Below are 23,319 nucleotides of genomic sequence, written 5' to 3' on the forward strand. Positions count from 1 at the left end.
CTGCCAAACATACAAACAGCTCACGCAGCTCACTATCAAAAAGCTAACAACCCAATCAAGAAATGGGCAGAAAACATAAATAGACATTTATACACAGAAAACATGCAGCTGGCCAGCAAACACATAAAAGTATGTTCAACATCACTACAAGAAATGCAAATCAAACTAAGAGAAATGCAAATCAACTCAAAACTGCAATGAGCTATCCCCTTACACTGGTCTGTATATTGATTTTTGTATCTTAAAATGTTACTGAATTCATTAGTTGCAACTGCTATTTGATTGTGTCTTTACAATTTATTTATAATGTATAAATGGCATCTACAGACAGAGCATCTCTTTTTCCTTATTACTTTGTTGCTTTTTATTTCTTTTTCTTGCCTGATTGCTGTGGTTAAGATTTGCCAAAACTATGTTGAAAAGGTGTGCTAAGACTGGAAATCACTTTCTTGTTCCTGACCTTAGAGGAAAATCTTTCAATTATTCATTATTATGATATTAGTTTTGGTCTTGTCATATATGGCATTAGTTATTTTGAGATATGTTTCTTTTATCATCAATTTGTTTTAGAGTTTTGTCATAAAAGAATAGCGCATTTTTTTCCAAATATTTTTTTTCTGTGTCTATTGAGATAATCACGTAATTCTTATCTTTCACTTTGATAACATATATCACAATTATTAATTTGCCTAGGAGAAGGCGACAGCATCCCACTCCAGCACGCTTGCCTGGAAAATCCCATGGACGGAGGAGCTTGGTTGGCTGCAGTCCACGGGGTCGTGAAGTGTCAGACTAGACTGAGCAGCTTCACTTTCCCTTTTCACTTTCCTGCATTGGAGAAGGGAATGGCAACCCTCTCCAGTGTTCTTGCCTGGAGAATCCCAGGGACAGGGGAGCCTGGTGGGCTGCCATCTGTGGGGTTGCACAGAGTCGGACACGACTGAAGCGACGTAGCAGCAGCATGTTAAACTATCTTTGCGCCTCAAGGATAAATCCCATTTGATCATGGTATATGATAATGTAAATGTGATACTGAACTTAGTTTGCTTATATTTTTCTTGATAATTTTGCATTTATTTATTCCTTAGCGGTATTAATCTACAGTTTTCTCTTCTTGTAAAGTCCTTGTTTAGCTTTAGTTTTGGTGTGATGCTGTTCTCTTAAAATGAGTTTGAATATGTTCTCTCCCTTTTCATATTTTGGGACAGTTTGAGAAGGAGTAACTTTTTCAAATGTTTGGTAAAATTCACCAATGAAATCCTCTGTTCCTGGGCTTTTGCTTTGTTGGTAGGTTTTCAATTATGGATAGAATCTGTTCATCTGTTATTAATCTGTTCAAACTTTCTAATTCTTCCTGATTCAATCTTGGTTTGCTATATATTTATAGGAATTTATCCATTTCTATGTTTATCTACTTTATTGATCTGCAATTGTGCCTAATAATTTCTTATGATTATTTTTCTGTTTTATGGATTATAGTGGCTCCTCTTTTGTTTCTGATTTTATTTTTATGAGTCTTCTTTTTGTCTCCTGGTTGTTCTAGCTAAGTGTTTCTCAATTGCATGTATCTTTTCCAAAATCAACTTTTGTTTTTGCTGATCTCTATTTTTTTTTTCTCTCTCTTCTCTATTTTGTGTATTCCTTCTCTGATCTTTTTTATCTTTTTCCCTCTGAAAACTTTAGGCTTAACATGTTCTTCTCTAGTTCTGTAAGATATAAAATTTTTGTTTATCTGCAATATTTCTTTATTAATGTAGGCATTTATTATTAGACACATCCCTGTTCGGAAAGATTTTCTGCTTCCCAGAAGATTTAGTATGTTACTTTCTTTTTTTTTTTTTTTTTTCAAGGTATTTCTTGACTTTTTATTTTATCTATTCAGGATTTTTATTTTAATTTCCATGTACTTGTGTGTGCTTTTCTTTCTTCTTGTTATTGATTTATTGTTCCTTAACCTCATGCTAAGAAAAGATACTTGGCATAATTTCTATTATTTTAAATCTGTTGAAGCTTGTTTTGTGACCTGTCATATTATCTATCTTAGAAAATATTTCATGCATGCCATAGCACAGGGCATCTGTCATCACACATCCCTCAGGGATGAGATTGGATACTTCTCAGCAGTAATGATGAACTGAAGAAAGGGCTCCATGGATGGTACAACACATTGGTTAAAGATTCAAACCAGGTAGAACTTCCAACCAAACTCCCTGATCAGACAGGGCCCTTGGTTGGGCTCTATGAATGGGCAGAACTACTGTTTAAAATCTCTGCTCGGTTGCCACCATAAGCAGTAATGTGGTCTGCCAATATCTGAGTACTAGTTTCTGTAAGCCAGGCCACCTTATCATCTCTATATAATCCCCAGTGCTTAATTTCTGCAGATTACCCAGTGATTTCCATGAGATAAGACCTAAATGAACCATCTGAGTAATCCTCCAATACTGGTGAAACTGGATATCCACTTTGGGTTCTCTTTTTCCCACTGAGGAAACTGTAGGCCCAGGGAAACTTATTGGAACACTGCACTGGACTAGGAGAAGGGCAATACAATTAAAACATAGCTGTTTCTCTTATTCTTCTAATACATCCTTCTTGATCTTTCTTGCTTATAGAGACGCTTCAACTTTGCCTGCAGATTTTGAATTTTTCTTAGTGGTGGCTAGTTTATGAATAGTTTCTAATTTTTATTAGTGAGGAAGACTGAAATTAGTATAAACCTATGTCACCATATTGATGCCATTCTCCTAATCTAGGCTTGTAAAACTGATTGTAGTACAATTTGTTCATTTACCTATTCCTTCTAAATTTGGTTATTTCCTTTTTTAAAATTTATTTATTTTAATTGGAAGCTAATTACTTTACAATATTGTAGTGTTTTTTTTTCATGTGTTGACATGAATCAGCCATGAGTGTACGTGTGTTCCCTATCCTGAACTCCCTTCCCACCTCCCTCCCCATCTCATTCCTCTGGGTCATCCCAGTGCACCAGCCCTGAGCACTCTGTCTCATGCAGTGAACCTTGTCTGGAGATCTGTTTCACATATGATAATATACATGTTTCAATGCTATTCTCTCAAATCATCCCACCCTCGCCTTCTCGCACAGAGACCAAAAGATTCTTCTATACATCTGTGTCTCTTTTACTGTCTCACATATACGGTTATCATTACCATCTTTCTAAATTCCATATATATATGTAAGTATACTATATTGATGTTTGTTTTTTTCTTTTTTTTCTGGCTTACTTCACTCTGTATAATAGGTTCCAGTTTCATCCACCTCATTAGAACTGATTCACATTTATTCTTTATAATGGCTGAGTAATATTCCGTTGTGTATATGTACCATACTTTTTTATCCATTTGTGTGCTGATGGACATTAGGTTGCTTCCATGTCCTGGCTATTATATAAGATGGCTTTGTTATTAAGAATCATGATATTATAGATATCCTTGTATATCTGCTCTGGTGCACATGTGTAAGATTTTCTCTAAGGTAAAAATTTTGAAGTGAAATTTCTGAAATGTGGTTCATCAATTTAATATAATAGCACTAGATTGTTTTCTAAAGTGGTTATACCAATTTACATTTCAAACAGCAATGTATAAGCATTCCCTAGATACACATTTTCCCCAACTCTTTATATTCTCCCGCAATTTAATTTTTGGCAATATATAGTGAAAGTGACATAATTTTATTGATTTTTGTTAACGAATAGTAGTTTTGAGCATCCCTTTATATTTGCATTCCACAAACATGCTTTTTCTTTGAGTAATGGCTGTTGTCAATTGCATTGTTACTTATCTTTTCATATTAATTTATAGAAGTGCTTTATTTTTTGATTATATGTATTTCAAAAATTGACTTCAAGTTTATAGTTTGACTTTTCTTTTTCCTCGTGGTATTTGTTGATGAGCAGAACTTTAAAAATTTAATGTAGCCAAATTAATGAATCTTTTAAGTTAGCATTCTATATTTGTTTTTTAAATAATATCTTCTATTACAGAAATAATTTTAAAAAGAGATTTAAAATAATCTCTTCCACTACATTACAGTCAGTATATTCTTCTACAGTATCTTTAAAGTTTTAAATTTTCCTTATAGAATTTGGGCATATTTTCTACCAGGGGTTAATTTTTTTAATTATGCAAATACTTATTCATTTCTTCCTATAGATAAGAGAATTTTCATCAATGTATTGTAAACCTCATCCTTTCCCAAATGGTCTGCAATACCACTTGCATTGTCTATTCAAACAAACTTATGTCTTTTTTGTATTGTGAAGTCTTATCAACATGTTAATTTTTCTGTCACTAACACCAATACCCACTATTTATTCACTTAGCTATGTAGTGAAATTTGATACCTAGTAAGGAAAGTTTCTTTCTTCTTTCCCACTGATCTTTACATTTTCAAATTAGTGGTAAATTCAGATGTTTATTTTTAAAAACATGATTTTGATTGGAATTTCATTTAAACTACATAACTACATAGTAAAATCAAGAACTTTGATAATTTCAATGTAGGATTATGGCATCTTTCTTCATTTATTTGATCTTATTTGTAACTTTTAGTAATTATCAATGTATTTTTTAGAATTTAATCCTATGTGCTTTATTGTTTTGGTAACATGATAATTGATACAATTAGAGATCAACTATATCTATATTTTTATTTTGTTCTATCTCTGAGTCATGTCTGACTCTTTGCAATCCCATGGACTATAGCAAGCTAAACTTCCCTGTCCGTCACTATCTTCTGGAATTTGCTCAAATTCATGTCCATTGAGTTAAGCATGCTATATAATCATCTCATCCTCATCCTGCCACCTCCTTCTTTTTTTTGCCTTCAATCTCTCCCATCAAATTTTTACTTTTGTTTTCAATTTATTGAGATTTATTTTAATTTTTATCTTGTTTCTTCTCTTTTTCTTTTATTTGTTAGCATATTTTAAAATCATGAGTGGATGTTAATTTTACCTAATTTTTATTTTCATCTATTGGAATCAGGGCTTCCCAGGTGGTGCTTGTAGTAAAGAAACTACCTGTCAATTCAGAAGACATAAGAAATGTGTGTTCAATCCCTGGGTTGAGAAGATCCTCTGGAGGAGGGCATGGCAACCCACTCTGGTATTCTTGCCTGGAGAATTCCATGGACAGAGGAGCCTGGGGAACTAAAGTACATAGGATCACAAGAGTTGGACATAGCTGAAGTGACTTACCATGCATGCATTGGGATAATATTACACTTCATTTGTCTTTGTCCCATTTATATTTTAATGTTATTCAAATATAATATTAATCACATTTATAATTTTTCTAGTGTTTTGTTATCTGTGTTTCTGAAATAAATGCAATTTGGCTATTGTCTTTGTAGCCATTGCCAGTCAACTGTGGTAGTCATTAGTGCTAATTGTTGGTAGTTATGTTTTCCCTCCTTCCTGCCCAGATCTAGATATACCAAAAGCACTGTGAATGCAGAGCATGTATGCCATTTCTGAGCTGTAATATTTAATTGAAAGTTGGATTGTTCAGAGTTATCTACCTTCTAAGTTCATGTTGACATGAAGCTTGTGAGCTCCTTGGTCACTTAGTGATTTCTTAAACAGAAGTCTTTTGACAACAAACAGCATCTATATATATATTAAACATTTGTAATTTACAAAGTTCTTGTACCACAGCATGACTTGGCCTATTCTGACTGATCCAATGAGTTGGTATTTACCAATATTCATAAATAAGACTCACTGATAATTTTCATTCTCAACCTGTCCTTTTCTAGTTTCAGACAAGTTTATACTGATGTCAAAGAATAACTCATGTCAAAAAATATTTTTTTTTTTCCTTCAAGTCTCTGGATGAATTTGATGTGATTAGAACAAAATTTTAAGTTTGCTAAAATTTGTGCACAAAATTGATTTTTTCTTTAATTTGTGGAAAGATTTTAAGGAGCATATGAATTGAAGTCTCTTTCTACTTTTCATAAATTCTTTTAAGATTAAAATACTAGTATCCCACATATAGCTTCATAAAATGCTAGTATCCCACATATGGCTTCATATGTGTCACTCAGTTATGTCCGATCCTTTGTGACCCCATGGACTATATAGCCCACCAGGCTCCTCTGTCCATGGGATTCTCCAGGCAAGAATACTGGAGTGGGTTGCCATTTCCATTTCCAGGGGGTCTTCCTGATCTAGGGATTGAACATGGGTCTCCTGCATTGCAGGGAAACTCTTTACAGGCTGAACTACAGGAAAGACTCACAGGTGGCTCAGTGGTAAAGAACTCATGTGCCAAGCAGGAGACAAGGGTTCAGTCCCTGGATTGGTAAGATATCCTGGAAAAGGAGATGGAAAACCACTCCAGTAGTATTGCCTAGGAAATCCCATGGACAGAGGAGCCTGGAAGGCTACAGTCCACAGGATTGCAAAGAGGTGGGCATGACTTGGTAACTAAAAGCAACAACATCCCGCATATAGAAGAGAAATAGAGACATGATTTGAGACTAGAGTTTAAAAGAATATAGAATTTATGTATGCTGAGAAGTGATAGTTTTCTTTGGGATGCACAGTGAGATGGAGGGTCTTCCCTTTTCTTCTATGACTTCACCTCAGGAAAATTCATGACCTTACACAAAATAGTTGGCATCTGTGAAATCTAACACTTCAGCTCACAGTCTTGTGAAAGATTTCTATCCCTAAGCAAAGAACAAGAATGCCAACACAGGACCTGGAATGAGCAGTCAGTCTGATCCCACTGTGTATTCATTCCAGTGGCAACCAATGTGTACCCATGCTTCAGGATCGGGGGTATTTCCTGAGATAAAAAGTTCTGATGCTCTCTAGGATTCTATAAACTTGGCAATATTTATAAAAATTGTTAATTATGATAGAAATACAATTGCCCACAGTTTGGTTGGGTATTAGAAACAAATTAAAAGTTATTTAAATAAATAAATGTGATTATATATATATATATATATATATATATATATATATATATTACTTTTTAATCACTGCAGCTAAATTCAGGTTTTAGTTTTAATAGTAATGATAGCCAAACTTCTGGAAAACTGCTTCTCAACTTTGTACTTGAATATTTACATAAATCAAATTTTAGAAGAAAAGAACACACACCCGACTTCATGTTACCTGAGAGGTTTGTAGCATATTTTGATATCAGTATGGAATATGAATTCCAAGAAACAAAAACTTCATGAATATCCAGACATAGATGGGCAAAGCCCTTCAGAAGAAATCCCTGGCCATTTCCACAATATACACACTAAGGTGAAACACCAACTCATAGAGGGGGAAACCTGGTTCCCCAGAGCATATAAGGAGGAGAGATGAGGATGTCTGAAAGTACATAAGCATTAGATCCCTTTAAAGGAAACTTTGATCAAATGAAAGCAGGAGATGTGATGAATTTGCAAATAAATACTTTCTCAGATAACTACCCCCTAGATGGATTACTTGGAGATACAGATTTCATGCAGCCTCTTGAAAGATGTCCAGCCAGACTGAAAAATCTTATGTGCTTCTTATGAAACTGAGGCAAGTTCAGTAATAAACTCTATATTTGATCTTCCTCCTTATCTTGTTTCACTTACCTCTTTCTTCATGTGCACTTCCTGTGATTTCCCCCTACCACTTAATTTGTTAGCTCAAAAATTATTTTCAAGACCCTGCTTCTAGGCAAATTTGGAGGAGACATCTTTCAACATTATAACTGTTTTTGTATAAAGAAAAATGGATTAATATACATAAAACATAGGATAATGTGTGAATGTGTGGGTATAGCCCTTTATTTCCAGATTGTGTTTAAGAAAAAGCAATAATGCTTACTGAACTAATTTTTAATAGTTGCCTTCTAGAAATTATGTAAAATAAATCTGTAAAAGATGGTATGTATTAAAAAAATATTTAGTTTAACTTGTTTGTTGAAAAGTGAATTGTTATGATAAAGGCAAAGATATTTTTCTCTATTTTAACACCTTATGAAACCTGGTATAAGTCACTGATAATGTCTGGAAAGCTCAGTTCAGTTGCTCAGTTGTGTTCGACTCTTTCAACCCCAGGGAATGCAGCACACCAAGTCCATCGCCAATTCCTGGAGTTTACCCAAAGTCATGTCCATTGAGTGTGTGATGCCATCCAGCCATCTCATCCACTGTCATCCACTTCTCCTCCTGCCTTCAATCTTTCCCAGCATCAGGGTCTTTTCAAATGAGTCAGTTCTTCACATCAGGTGGTCAAATATTGGAGATTCAGCTTCAACCTTAATCCTTCCAATGAATATTCAGGACTGATTTCCTTTAGGATGGACTGGTTGGATCTCCTTGCAGTCCAAGGGACTCTCAAGAGTCTTCTCCAACACCACAGTTCAAAAGCATCAATTCTTTGGCGCTCAGCTTTCTCTAGAGTCCAAATCTCACATCCATACATGGCTACTGGAAAAAAAACATAGCTTTGACTAGACGCAACTTTTTGGCAAAGTAATGTATCTGCTTTTTAATATGCTATCTAGGTTGATCAAAACTTTTCTTTCAACGAGTAAGCATGGCTTAATTTCATGGCTGCAGTCACCATCTGCAGTGATTTTGGAGCCCCCAAAAGTAAAGTCTGTAACTGTTTCCACTGTTTCCCCACCTATTTGCCATGAAGTGATGGGACCAGATGCCATGATCTTCATTTTCTGAATGCTGAGTTTTAAGCCAGATTTTTCACTCTCCTCTTTCACTTTCATGAAGAGGCTCTTTGGTTCTTTGCTTTCTGCCATAAGGGTGGTGTCATTTGCATGTGTAAGGTTCTTAATATTTCTCCTGACAATCTTGAGTCCAGCTTGTGCTTCATCCAGCCCAGTGTTTCTCACGTGTACCCTGCATATAAGTTAAATAAGCAGGATGACAATATACAGCCTTGACATATTACCTTCTCTATTTGGAAACAGTCTGGTTTTCCATGTCCAGTTCTAACTGTTACTCCTGACCTGCATACATAATTCTAAGGAGGCAGGACAGGCCGTCTGGTACTCCCATCTCTTGAAGATTTTCCATAGTTTGTTGTGATCCACACAGTGAAAGTCTTTGACATAGTCAATAAAGCAGAAATAGATGTTTTTCTGAAATTTGCTTTTTTCTGTAAACCAACAGATGTTGGCAATTTGATCTCTCATTCCTCTGCCTTTTTCTGAAAACAGCTTGATCATCTGGAAGTTCATGGTTCACATATGTTGAAGACTAACTTGGAGAATTTTTCTTAGTGACCCCATGGACTGGAACCTACCAGACTCCTCCATCTATGGGATTTTCCAGACAAGAGTACTGGAGTGGGGTGCCATTGCCTTCTCCTACTAGCTTGTGAGGTGAGTGCAATTGTGTGGTAGTTTGAGCATTCTTTGTCATAGCCTTTCTTTGGGAATGGAATGAAAACTAACCTTTTCCTGTCCTGTGGCCACTGGTGAGTTTTCCAAATTTTCTGTAGGGGAATATCATATCATAAAACAGAACATTGAAGACTGAGGGCTTATTCTAGCAGTTGCAATGTAAATGATGAAAATAGGATACTTTTAAATAATTCAATTGTCCTAAATATCATAAATTTTATTTATTTTTTCACTAGCTCTAAAAAGTCTTTAAAAAATATTTATCTTTAAACTCATTTTCAAACACAATGCAGTTATGTTGCTAGATATTGCTGATATAGAAAAAATGGGTCTATATTTCTACTGTGACTCTAGCTCCTGATATGCACACATATTTTTTTTTTTAATTAAAGAGCATAATTATGTGCCAAGATATTTTATATTAAGGCTAGGAAACTATAAATTTATCACAAAAGTTTAGTAATATCTTCAAATATGGAATAAAAAGAATAAACATGTTTTAATTTGGTCCTATATTTTTGCATATTTATTTTATATTATAGTTGATTTACAATGTAGATTAGTTTCAGGTTCATAGCAGAGTAATTCAGTTATATGTGTATATTCTTTTTCAGATTCTTGGCATGTACGTTATTACAGAGTATTGAGTAGAGTTCTCCATGTTATACAGAAGGTCTTGTAGATTATTTTTTTTTTTTCTATATAGTACTGTGAATATGTTAATCTCAACCTCCTATTATGTTCCTCCCCCCACCTCTCCTATTTGGTAAACATTAATTTGTTTTCTAAGTCTGTGAGTCTGTCTTTTTTTTAAATAAGCTCATTTGTATCATTTACAAAGATTCCCACACAAATGATATCATCTGATATTTGTCCTTGTCTGACTTACTTCACATAGTATGATAATCACTAGGCTTATCCATGTTGCTGCACATATCATTATTTCACTCATTTTATGCCTGAGTAATATCCCATTATATATATTATCACATCTTCTTTATCTATTCATCTGTCAGTGAACATTTAGGTTGCTTCCTTGTTTTGTGTATCAGTTGCTCAGTTGTGTCTAACCCTTTGCAGCCCTATAGACTGTAGCCCACCAGGTTGCTCCGTCCATGGGGATTCTCTAGGCAAGAATAATGTAGTGGGTTCCCAAGCCCTCCTCCAGGGATTCTTCCTGACCCAGGGATCAAACCTACATCTCTTAGGTCTACTGCACTGGCAGGCAGGTTCTTTACTGCTAGTGCCACCTAGGAAGCCCTCCTTGTTTTGGCTATTGTAAATAAATAGTGCTGCAATGAGCACTGGGGTGCATGTCTCTTTTCAAATTATGGTTTTCTCAGGATATGTGCCCTAAAGTCTGATTGATGAATCATATGGTAACTGTATTTTTAGCTTTGTAAGGAATCTCTAAACTGTTCTGCATAGTGGCTGTACCAATTTACATTCCCACAAATATTGTAAGAAAGTTACCATTTACTCACACCTTCACCAGCATTTATTGTTTTAAAACTTTGATGATGTCATTTCTTACTGGTGTGAGGTAAGTAAAAAGCTCTTTGCAGCTTTGATTTGCATTTCTCTAATATTTAGCAACGTTGAACATCTTATTATCTGCTTTTTTTGACATTTGTATATCTTCTTTGGAAAATTGTCTGGATATGCTCATTATTTTGATTGCACTGTTTGTCTTTTTCTTGATATATAGCTGAATGAGCTGTTTGTATATTTTAGAGATTAACCCCTTGTTGGTCATATTATTTGAAAATATCTTCTCCCATTCCCTGGTTTGTCTTTTTGTTTTGTTATGATTCCTTTTGCTGTGCAAATGTTTTTAAATTTAATTTGGTCCTATTTATTTATTTGTATTAATATTTTCATTACTCCAGGAGATAGTTCCAAAAAGATATTGTGACCACTTCTGTCAGAGTGTTCTGGCTATAACTTCCTCTAAGAGTTTTATACTGTTCAGTCTTACATTTAGGTTTATAATCCATTTTGAGATTTTTTGTGTGTGTCTGATATGAGAGTGTTCTAATTTCATTTTTTTTTTTTACACCTTGTTGCCCCGTTTTCGCAGTACCACTTTCTCTATCGTATATTCTTATCTCTTTTTTTGTAGATTAATTGGCCATAAGTATGTGTGTTTTTTTCTGGGTTTTCTCTCCTGTTTTATTGATTTATGTCTGTCTTTGTGCCAGTATAATTTTTTTTTTATTATTACTGTAGATTTATAGTAGAGTCTGAAATCAGAGAGCTAATTCCTCCAATTTCATCTCTCTTTTTCAAGGTTGCTTTGACTATTTGGAGTCATTTGTTTTTCCATACTAAATTTTTAGACGTTGTTTTAGATCTCCAAAAAACGCCTTTGGTAATTTGATAGATATTGCATTGATTCTGTAGATTTCCTTGGATAGTACAATAATTTTGACAATATTGACACTTCCAATCCAAAAACATGGTATATTTTTTATCTGTTGATACCATCTTTGATTTCTTTCATTAGCTTCTTATGGGTTTCAGAGTACAGCTTTTTAAACTCTTTAGATCCTAGGTATTTTATTCCTTTTGATGTAATGGAAAATAGGGTATTTTCCTTGAAGTATCTTTCTGAGAAAGTGTATTTTTCATTTCAGTGTGTATTGTTCAACACTTGTATGTTTGTTCTTTATATCTTCTTGCTCTTTATTAAACACTTCTTATATCTTCTTGGTCTGTGCCTCAATTCTTTTTCTAAAATCTCATATAATCTTTATTGTCATTAGTCTGAAATCTTTTTCACATTGATTTCATATCTCCACTTGGTTGTTTTTCTGAGGTTTTATCTTATGCCTTCATCTGGAACATATTCTTCTGCCATCTCATTTTGTCTGACTCTGCGTTTGCTAAGGCTTCAGGATTGTAGTTCCTCTTGCTTCTAGTGATTTTTCACCTTGGTGGGTGAGTATGGTCTAAGGAACTTGTGTAGGCTTCTTGGTGGGAAGAACTGTGCCTGCCCACTGGTGGTTGGAGATGGGTCTTCTACCTCTGGTGGGCAAGGCTGTATCAATGTGTGTGTTTTGAGGTAGCAGAGGGCTCAGGCAGACTTTAAGCAGTCTGTCTGCTGATGGTGGGCTGCTTTACAACCCTATTTGTTCTTTTGCCTGAGGCATACAAGCACTGGAACCTGCTGTTCCAGCACTGGAACCTTCAAGCTGTTGGGTGGGGCCTGGTTTAATATCAAAATGGTAGCCTCCAGCAGAACTCATGCCAATGAGTACTCCCTGGTGCCTCTGTTGCCAGTATTCTTTTCCCCACAGTGAGTTATAGCCTCTCCCCACCTTCCCAGGAGACCCTTTAAGGAAAGAAAGTAGGTCTGGCCCATGCTCCTATGGAATCACTGTTTTTCTCCTGGGTCCTGATGTACACAAAGGCTCCTTCCAAGAGTGAAGTTTCTGTTTCCTCCAGTACTATGGATTTCTTGTGATGAAGCCCCATTAGGCTTCAAAACCAAATGCTCTCAGGGTTCCTCATGATGTCAGAACCTGATATGGGTCTCAGAACTCTCACCTCTATGATATAATTATTTTCCAGTTGGTGGCTCAGCCACCAGAGGATATGGGGTTTGATTGTATTTTGAATGTGCCCCTCCTACAGTGTTATTTTGATTTCTTATTTGTCCTTGTGAGGTAAATATATATTTATATGTTCCAGTCCTTTATATATATATTCATGCAATTTAGCTGTAATTTGGATGTTTTCGTGAAAGGATATGAGCTCAAGTCCTTTTGTGCTGCCATCTTGTGTCCTGCTCCAATATGGTCCTATACTTTTAAATTTAATCTTCTTAAGAGTGGTGTACAAAGAAATCAACAGCTATGCATTATAATAGTTTTATTTCAAAAGTCATTACTTCTAAGGAACATGTGTTCTTTAACTTTTGTTTAAAGACAATGTTTCTGCTGCTAACAGAAGATTTCAAAAGTATTTGAGCTTTATGAAAAAAAAAAAAGTAAGGACAGAAGAGATATTATTTTGCTAATTTCATTTAAACTTTTCAGAAAAGCCTTGCACATCATCCTGATTCCTCTAAGTACAATAAACTTCCAATAAATATTATAACCACAGTTGTCATTCATCATATTCAATATAATCTTTCTTGTGATGTAAATATCTTTACAACATTCAAAGGAACTTTACAGCATTCAATGAAATCCTCATTGACAAATTTCAGTAGTAAGTCACATTTCATTTTCTTTGAACTTGAGAGCTTGCAGTTTAGTTTCATGCATGTTACATCACTGGATAAGAAATTTTCTTTTTTTAGGAAACCAAGATTTTCCTCTCTTTCTCTCTCACCCATTCTCTTCTTTCCTCTCCCTGAAACAAACTTTATATGCAAAGACTGTGCCTCAGAATCTTACAAAGTGGTAAGGGAGGAACCAGGATACATAAGGAGTTTTTTTTTTTTTTTCCCAAAAGTCTGGAAATTATGAAGATTATTTTTTCAATATACATCTATCTAGGATCAGTATCATGTTTGTTTGTTTGTTTGTTTTTAAGCCTTAATCTTTTTAAGGTACACATTCATACATAGCTGCAGTGGCTGATGGCTTGATGTCTACAATATCTCTTATTTACTAATATGATAGGCAACATCTTTCCTTCACAGAACGAATGAGAATGTGATACCACTTAACAGAAATTTGTTGATCTCTTTTAATTGAAATCCATTAGCTTATGGAGTTAATTCTTTCTTAAAGCATCTGTAAGTTAGAAAAAGGATGATGATTTCATTTATGGAGAGAAACACACAATTCTGTTTCCAGAAAACGCTCTACAAAATTAATGCATTTATCTAAAATGGCAACCAGCACTCTATGATATTCTATTCACTTTTTCACAGGGTTTGTTATATTTGAGAATTTCTTTTCTCCTACTGAACTTCTCCGTTTCTTACTACTCTAGATCTTCTGTGACAGAAACCTATCTGAGTTCATATATGAGCTTGATACATACAAATTACCATGACTAAGTCAACCTTGTCAGCAAGTTAGTCTAAAAAGCAAGCAAACAAAAAATTTTTGCTTATATTAATCCCTTGTTCAAAAACTGTTGATGGTTTCTTATGGAGAAACCTTTCCTATAAGTCACACTACACTCTTGGTGTCCAAGATCCCCTACAATTAATCTTCAACTAATTTTCCAAGTCTTACCCCATCAAATTTCATTAAACCCTCTGGTCATCCTGATTTCTCAAAAAAATATACATATCAGATCATAATTTGGGGACACTGTTATATATAGTAAACTCAATTTTTCTAATATTTTTCATAGAGTACCTTTTTCTTTCAAATTACATTTACTGTTACTTCTAGTCTTGTCAGTGTAAGCCAAAAATATTCAAACTAAAAGTCATCCTCATGGATTTGCTCAGTTTTATAAATAACTGTTAAGTAAATAATTTAAGTCATAAAACAAAATGTTATAAAGCCAGTAGAAAATGAAATGTGGAAGAATATTAAATAACCACAAAAGACATATATAAAATAAATTGATAGTAAAAAAGAGCAAGTTTTCAATTATGATATACTGTATAATTCTATATTTGTATAAAATATTCATAAGCATAGTTGTCTTTAATAAATTTATAGTTTACGTAGTAAGAAAAAAATAGTTAATGGAAGGATTCCTGATAGAGTAAATTTCATAACACATTTGGAAAAAATCTTATAAATATAATCAGATTTATTGGGAAGATGCTTATATTCTATGACTGTCACTAAACTATTAATCAAATAATTATTAAATATCAACTCTGTTCTTAGTATTGAATGAAATGCAAGGAGTATGTAGGTGGTTCATGAAGATATAGAACCTCTTGTTAATAGAAACTTAGTAACAAATTGCTATTCTTTTTTCTTTATCAAAAATTAACATTCATTTTCCATACTTTTAAAATATACTTCTTTTTAGCCATAACAATAAAATACATTTTAATGACAAGATTTAATGGAAATGGACAAATGTCAGTTATTCTGTTTCTCAAGTTACTTTATAGACTCAGTGGAAAAAAAGATGAATAAACAGTGATAAATATTTCTGATCATATCAAATTTCTCAAAACTTAACAGGATATTTTGTACAAATACTGGAAATACAAAACAATCTTGTGGAAAAAATGAAGACTTTTGTTTTTAGAATTCATTCATGAATATAAGCTAGTTACTCAAGTACTCTTGCCTACTATTAATAATATTGGCACATTTACTAGAAAGATTGAATGTAAGTTAAAGTATTTGATATCCTTATTACCTGCCCCAGATATTGGGATCAAACCCACACTCAACAACAGAGAATCTAAGTTCAGAGTCTTCATTGTAATTATAAAACACATGGCTTGCTTGCCAAAAACCAAAGAGCTTCTGACTATGTTGTGTGATATAATAAGTATTTAATCCCAGGCCTTAAAACCAAAGAGCTTCAAATTGCCTTCAATAGTATAAACTTATTGTGACCTGCAATCTTAGTTTTCTTATTTATATATTTTTAGTTCTTGAATAATACTTGTCATACAGCACTAAGTTGACATTTGTTTTTAGAAATTCTCCTATGGTGTTTTTATTTTGCATGTGCATTTCAAGTAGATTTAGTCATTATTACCTAGTAGTCTTGAGACAAGTTTACTTTCCCTAGCCAAGGGCACTAGGAAAGAGGATAGCTATTTGTTCTTGATGACTAGAAAAGGGGAGTTTAACATTAGGAAAATTTTCAAGAGGTTATATATTAAAAATGAAAAATTTTAGAGCAAATCAAGAGAGAGGGAGTGAGAATGAAGTGAGTAGTCCTGATACAGCAGGAAGACACTGGATTCCTATACTGAAGATGAAGAGTAAAGGATAAAAAACATATATAAAATTATTATATGATCTGAATTGTGTCCACCTTGAATTCATATGTTGAAACTCTAACATGCAATATGGCTGTATTTAGAGCTAGTGCCCTCATGGAAGTCATTACAGTAAAATGAAGTCCTAAAGGTAGAGCTCTGATTTGATAGGATTAGTTTTCTTATAAGAAGAGATCCCAGCGACTCTCTATCTCTTCAACATATGAGGACACAGTAAGAATTCATTCAACTGGAAACCTGCAAGAAGCTTCTCACCAGAACCCAATCATGCTGGCATACAAATCTGAGACTTCTAGTCTCCAGAAAATAAATTCTAATATTTAAACCAAACTTTTATGGTATCTTGTGACGCAAGCTGGAGATGACTAAGACAAAGTGCAAATAAAGCCAGATATTTAAAATTAGGCAAATTATACAATTTGATTATTAATCTAAATGCCTTTCATTAAAGGGATACAGTTATGGAAATGTAGCAAAGATGGTAAAGTAAGAAGACCCTGAAATCACCTCCTCCCATGGATACATCAAAATTACAACTACTTACACAGCAACTATCTATGAGAAAAAAAAAATAAATACCAGTGAAAAATATTTTCACAACTAAAGGCAGAAAGATGGGTAGGAGGGGCAGGGTGATAATGTAGTCAGAACCTGCAGTATGTCAGTCATCTACAAATTGAAGAAACTTCACAATTGTAGAGTTCCTCCCTATCAGCATGAGACTGGAGCCCCACATTGAGTTCCCCATCTTGGGAGACCTACACCTGAAAGATAGGGCAGTAGATCATGTGGCTTTGATAATCAGAAAGGCTTATATTTAGAGAGCTATAGGAAATAGACACTCTCTCTTAAAAGATGTGCACAAAATCTCACAAACTCACAGTTCCAGCACAGAAGCAGTAGTTTGAAAAGAGCTAGGAGAAGAAAGGGATAATAGAGGATGAGATGGCTGATAGCATCACTGACTCAAACAATTATATGAGTTTGAGAAAACTCTGAGAGATGGGAAGGACGGAAATCCTGGTGTGCTACAGTTCATGGGGTCACAAAGTCAGATGCATCTTGGCAACTGAACAACAAAAGAACAGCAACAAGGTCACATACACTTGCTGATCTTGGAGAGCCTCATGGAAAGTCAAGAAGCAACTGTGACTCTATCCGGGGATGGAATTGCTGGCGGTAGCCATTATTTGGAGCTCACTCAACCACTCTATTGCAACTCTGGCTAGTGCCACCTTTTTCACTCATTTTATTGAGAGATAATCAGCATCAGTTCAGTTCAGTTCAGTTGCTCAGTCTTGTCCGACTCTTTGTGATCCCATGAATCGCAGCACGCCAGGCCTCCCTGTGCATCACCAACTCCCGGAGTTCACTCAGATTCGTGCCCATCAAGTCAGAGATACCATCCAGCCATCTCCTCTATCATCCCCTTCTTCTCCTGTCCCCAATCCCTCCCAGCATCAAAGTCTGTACCTCTTTCAGTATCCTATCATTTTGCCTTTTCATACTGTTCATGGGGTTCTCAAGGCAAGAATACTGAAGAGTTTGCCATTCCCTTCTCCAGTGGACCACATTCTGTCAGACCTCTCCACCATGACCCGCCTGTCTTGGGTTGCCCTGTGGGCATTGCTTAGTTTCATTGAGTCAGACATGGCTGTGGTCCTAGTGTGATTAGATTGATTAGATTGACTAGTTTTCTATGAGTATGATTTTAGTGTGTCTGCACTCTGATGCCCTCTTGCAACATCTACCATCTTACTTGGGTTTCTCTTACGTTGGGCACAGGGTATCTCTTCACGGCTGCTCTAGCAAAGCACAGCCACTCCTCCTTACCTTGGATGAGGGGTACCTCCTCACCACCACCCTTCCTGACCTTCATCATGGGATGGCTCCTCTAGGCCCTCCTGTGCCCGCACAGCCACCACTCCTTGGACATGGGGTTGCTCTTCCTGGCCACCGCCCCTGGCCTCGGACGTGGGGTGGGTCCTCTCGGTCGCCTCCCCTGGCCTCAGACACGGGGTGGGTCCTCTGGCCGTCGCCCTACAACCCTATAAAGTACACAGAATAATGATTTGACTTACATCATAGAATGATCATTGCAATAAATTTAGTGATCTTTCATTTCATAGATACAAAATAAAATAAAAACATGTTTCTCTTTATTGATGATAAACTCAGGATTTTACACTTTTGACTCATATATCACATACAGGAGTATGTATTATATCATGTTTTGTGTTTAGTACTCATCTTATGAATGGAAGTTTGTAACTCTTGACCACCTTCATCCAATTCTCCCTCTCCCCAGTCCTTGTTTCTGATCTCTTTTTCTATGAGTTTTTCTGTGAAGTAAAGTTAACCTGCAGTATTATGTGAGCTTTTGGTGCACAAAAAGCAGTTTAGTATTTCAATGCATTATAGAATGATCAAGATAAATCTAGCTATCATCTATCAACATACAAACATGTAATAACTGAACTTATAATTGACTACTTTCTCCACACTGTATATTTCATACCCTTGACTCATTTACTTTGTAACTAGAAAGTTTATAACTCTTAATATTCTTCACTTATGTAACTCATCTGCCCATCCAACGTTTTCAGATAGCCAATTTGTTTTCTGTATTGTTATTCTGTTTTTGTCTTGTTGTTCATTTAATTTGTTTTTCAAATTTTACATATAAATGAAATCATATGATACTGGTCTTGCCCTTGGGCTTGTTTGTGGCAAGGAAATGAAGGACATTGCATGATAAACAAAGGATCAAACAGGAAGGTACAACAATTGTGAAAATATATAAAGTCAACATAAAAACACCTAAATACATAAAGCTCAGATATTTAAAGACATAAATGGAGAGATTTACAATAACACAACAATAGTAGGGGACTTTAACACTCCACTTACACCAGTGTGTAGACCATTCTGATAAAAAAGGAATAAGGAAACACTGGACTTAAATGATACCTTAGTCCAAATGGACTTTATATATGTTAAATATATATGAAATAAATAATTAATAAATTAAAAAATAAGTAAAATATAAATATATGAAATAAATAAATGGGAATAAAAATAAATAAATACTATATATTTCATCTATGAAATAAAATATATATTATATATAAAATACATTTAGATAAATCTTTTATATATATAGAACATTTTGTTTAAAAAAAAAGCAGAATACACATCCTTTGAAAGTAAAGCTGGCTTAAAACTCAACATTCAAAACACTAAAATTATGGTATCCTGTCCCATCACTTCATGGCAAATAGATGGGGAGACAATGGAAAGAGTGATAGACTCTATTTTCTTGGGCTCCAATATCACTGCAGACAGTTCTGCAGCCATGAAATGAAAAGATGCTTGCTCCTTGGAATAAAAGCTATGTCAACCCAGACAGTGTATTAAAAAGCAGAGACATTACTTTGCCTACAAAGGTTCATATAGTCAAAGCTATGGTATTTGGACCATAAAGAAGGCTGAGCATCAAAGAACTGACACTTTCAAATTGTGGTATTGGAGAAGACTCTTAAGAGTCCCTTGGACTGCACAGGGATCAAACCAGTCTATCCTAAAGGAAATCAACCCTGAATATTCATTGGAAGGACTGATGCTGAAACTCCAATATTTTGGCTACCTGATGTGAAGAGCTGACTCATTGGAAAAGACCCTGATGCTGGGAAAGATTGAAGGCAGGAGGAGAAGGGGACAATAGAGCCTGAGATGGTTGAATGGCATCACTGACTCAATGGACATGAGTTTGAGCAAGCTACAGGAGATGGTGAAGGACAGAGAAGTCTGGCGTGATTCAGTCCATGGGGTTGTGAATAATTAGACATGACTGAGTGACTGAAAAACAAAGCAACAACAGAATACTATCCAGGATAGCTGTCATGCTAAGCTACAAAATAAGTCTCAATACAATTAATATTAAAATTATGTAAAGTATCTTTTTCAACCACAAGTTTATATGACAAGGATCCACACTCTTACTAATTTTGTTCAAGATATTATTACAAGTTACACCCACAGTATTTCAGAAAGAAATAAGAATTAAAATAAATCCAAATTGGAAAGGAAGAAGTAAACTTTTCACTATATATACTATTTAGTTCAGTTCAGTTCAGTTCAGTCGCTCAGTCGTGTCCGACTCTTTGTGACCCCATGAATCACAGCACGCCAGGTCTCCCTGTCCATCACCAACTCCTGGAGTTCACTCAAACTGATGTGCATCGAGTCAGTGATGCCATCTAGCCATCTCATCCTCTGTCATCCCCTTCTCCTCCTGCTCCCAATCTCTTCCAGCGTCAGGGTCTTTTCCAATGAGTCAACTCTTTGCATGAGGTGGCCAAAGTATTGGAGTTTCAGCCTCAGCATCAGTCCTTCCAGTAAACACCCAGGACTGATCCCCTTTAGGATGGACGGGTTGGATCTCCTTAGTACACATATAAAATTATAGCTGCTGCTGCTAAGTCACGTCAGTCGTGTCTGACTGTGTGTGACCCCATAGACGGCAGCCCACCAGGCTCCCGTCCCTGGGATTCTCCAGGCAAGAACACTGGAGTGGGTTGCCATTCCGTTCTCCAATGCATGAAAGTGAAAAGTGAAAGTGAAGTTGCTCAGTCCTGTCCGACTCTTCACGACCCCATGGTCTGCAGCCTACCAGACTCCTCTGTCCATGGGATTTCCCAGGCAAGAGTACTGGAGTGGGTTGCCATTGCCTTCTCTGATAAAATTATAGAGATACCTCCAAAAATTATTAGAGCTGCTTAATGAATTTGATAAAGCTTCAGAATACAAAATTTATGTTCAGAAAGCTATTGCATTTCTATATAGTAATAATCTATCAGAAAGAGGTATTATGAAAATAATTCCATTTATAATTGCATAGAAATATACCTAAGAATAATTCTAGCCACAGGTAATGACTTGGAAAATTATAACACATTGATGAAAGAAATTAAAAATGACATAATCAAATGGAAAGATATACCATGTCAATGTTTTAAAATCATTAATACTGTTAAATATACCATAATATCCAAAGCAATCTACAGACTCACTGTAATTCCTATCAAAATACTAATGGCATTTTCACAGAACTAGAATAGATAATCCTAAGTTTGTATGGGAAGGCAAAAGATACTGCATAACAAAAACCATCTTGGGGATGAAGAATAAAGCTGGATTTCAAGTGCTTCCTGATTTTAAACTATACTACAAAGCTGAATTAATCAATAGAGTTTTGTACTTATACAAATACAGATAAAACAATGAAACAGGATAGAGAGCCCCACCCAAAAAAATGTTTTTATGATCATACTGTAGTCACAAAATTAAAAGATGCTTGTTCCTTGGATGAAAAGCTATGACCAACCTATAAAACACACTAAAAACAGAGACCACTTTGCCTACATAGGTCCAAATAGTCAAATCTATGGTTTTTCCAATAGTCATGTATGGATTTGAGAGCTGGACCATAAAGAAAGCTGAACATCGAAGTACTAATGCTTTTGTACTATGGTGTTGGAGAAAACTCTTGAGAGTCCCTTGGACTGCAAGCAGATCAAACCAGTCAGTCCTAAAGGAAATCAGTCTTGAATATTGGAAGGACTGGTAATCAAGCTGACGCTCCAATACTTTAGCCACCTGATGCAAAAAGCTGAGTTATCAGAAAAGACGGTGATGCTGGGGAAGATCAAAGGCAGAAGAAGGGGATGACAGAGGACGAGATGGTTAGATGGCATCACCAATTCAATGGACATGAGTTGGAGCAAACTCCAGGAGATGGTGAAGTTCAAAGAAGCCAAGTGTGCTGCAATCCACGGGGTTGCAAAGAGTTGCACATGACCGAGTGATTGAACAACAACAACAAATCTACAACAAAGTGGGCAAGAGTATACAACTTGGAAAAAACAACTTCTTCAATAAATGGTTTTGGGACAGTTATGTGCAAAAGAATCAAACAGAACCATTATTTCAGACCATATTAAAAATAACCTCAAATTGAATTAAAGATTTAAATGTAAGACCTGAAGCCATAGAACTCCTAGGAAAAAAAACAAAAGGAGTATGCTCTGTGACATTAGTCTTAGTAATACTTTTTGGATATATCTCCCTAGCCAAAAGAAATGAAGCAAAATTAAATAAATTGTACTACTTCAAAAGAAAAAGCTTTTTCACAGTAAAAGAAACTATTAGCAAAATGAAAAGGCTGTTTATTGAGCTGGGAAATTTATTTGTAAATGACATATTAGATAAGGGGTTAACTTCCAAAATACACAAAGTGTATAAAAATTAAACATCAAAAATTTTAAAAAGCTGATTAAAAATTGGGCAGAGGGACTGAATAGACATTTTTAGAAAGAAGATATACAAATGACAATAGACATCCAGACACATAAAAGATTCTCAACATCATTCATCATCAGAAAAATGAAAATCAAAACCACTAAAAGATACTACCTCATACATATCTGAATGGCTATTATCGAAAGGACAACAAACAGTGTGTTAATGGCAAGAATCTGGAACCCTCAGACTTTGTAGTAGGAGTGTAAACTGGTGTAGGCACTATGGAAAATAGTATGGATATTCCTCAAAAAGGAGAAAATATAACACATATAAGTGGGTTCTAAAATCCAAAATAAGTGATCAAATATAGAGCAATTTAGAGACACAGTGAACAAACTGGTGATTGTCAGAGGAGAAGTTAGTACGAAGAGGAAAGAAAAAGGTTGAGAATGATTAAGAGACAAAATTCTAGTTACAAAAGAAATGAGCCAAGAGTGGGAAATATGCAATGTGGGAAATATAATCAATAAATATGTACTACCTTTTTATGATGGGATTTGCAACTTGATGTATCTTAGTGATCATTTGAAATGTATCAAAATATCAAATTACTATGTTGTTAAGAGGACTTGGCATATTGTTGTATGTCAATTATTCTTTAAAAACAAATATTCACAGAACAAGACATCAGATTTGTGGTTACCAATGTATGAGTATGAGTATGAGTATGAGCAT

Source organism: Capricornis sumatraensis, chromosome 12 (genome assembly GCF_032405125.1).
Source record: "Capricornis sumatraensis isolate serow.1 chromosome 12, serow.2, whole genome shotgun sequence".
Classification (NCBI taxonomy): Eukaryota; Metazoa; Chordata; class Mammalia; order Artiodactyla; family Bovidae; genus Capricornis; species Capricornis sumatraensis.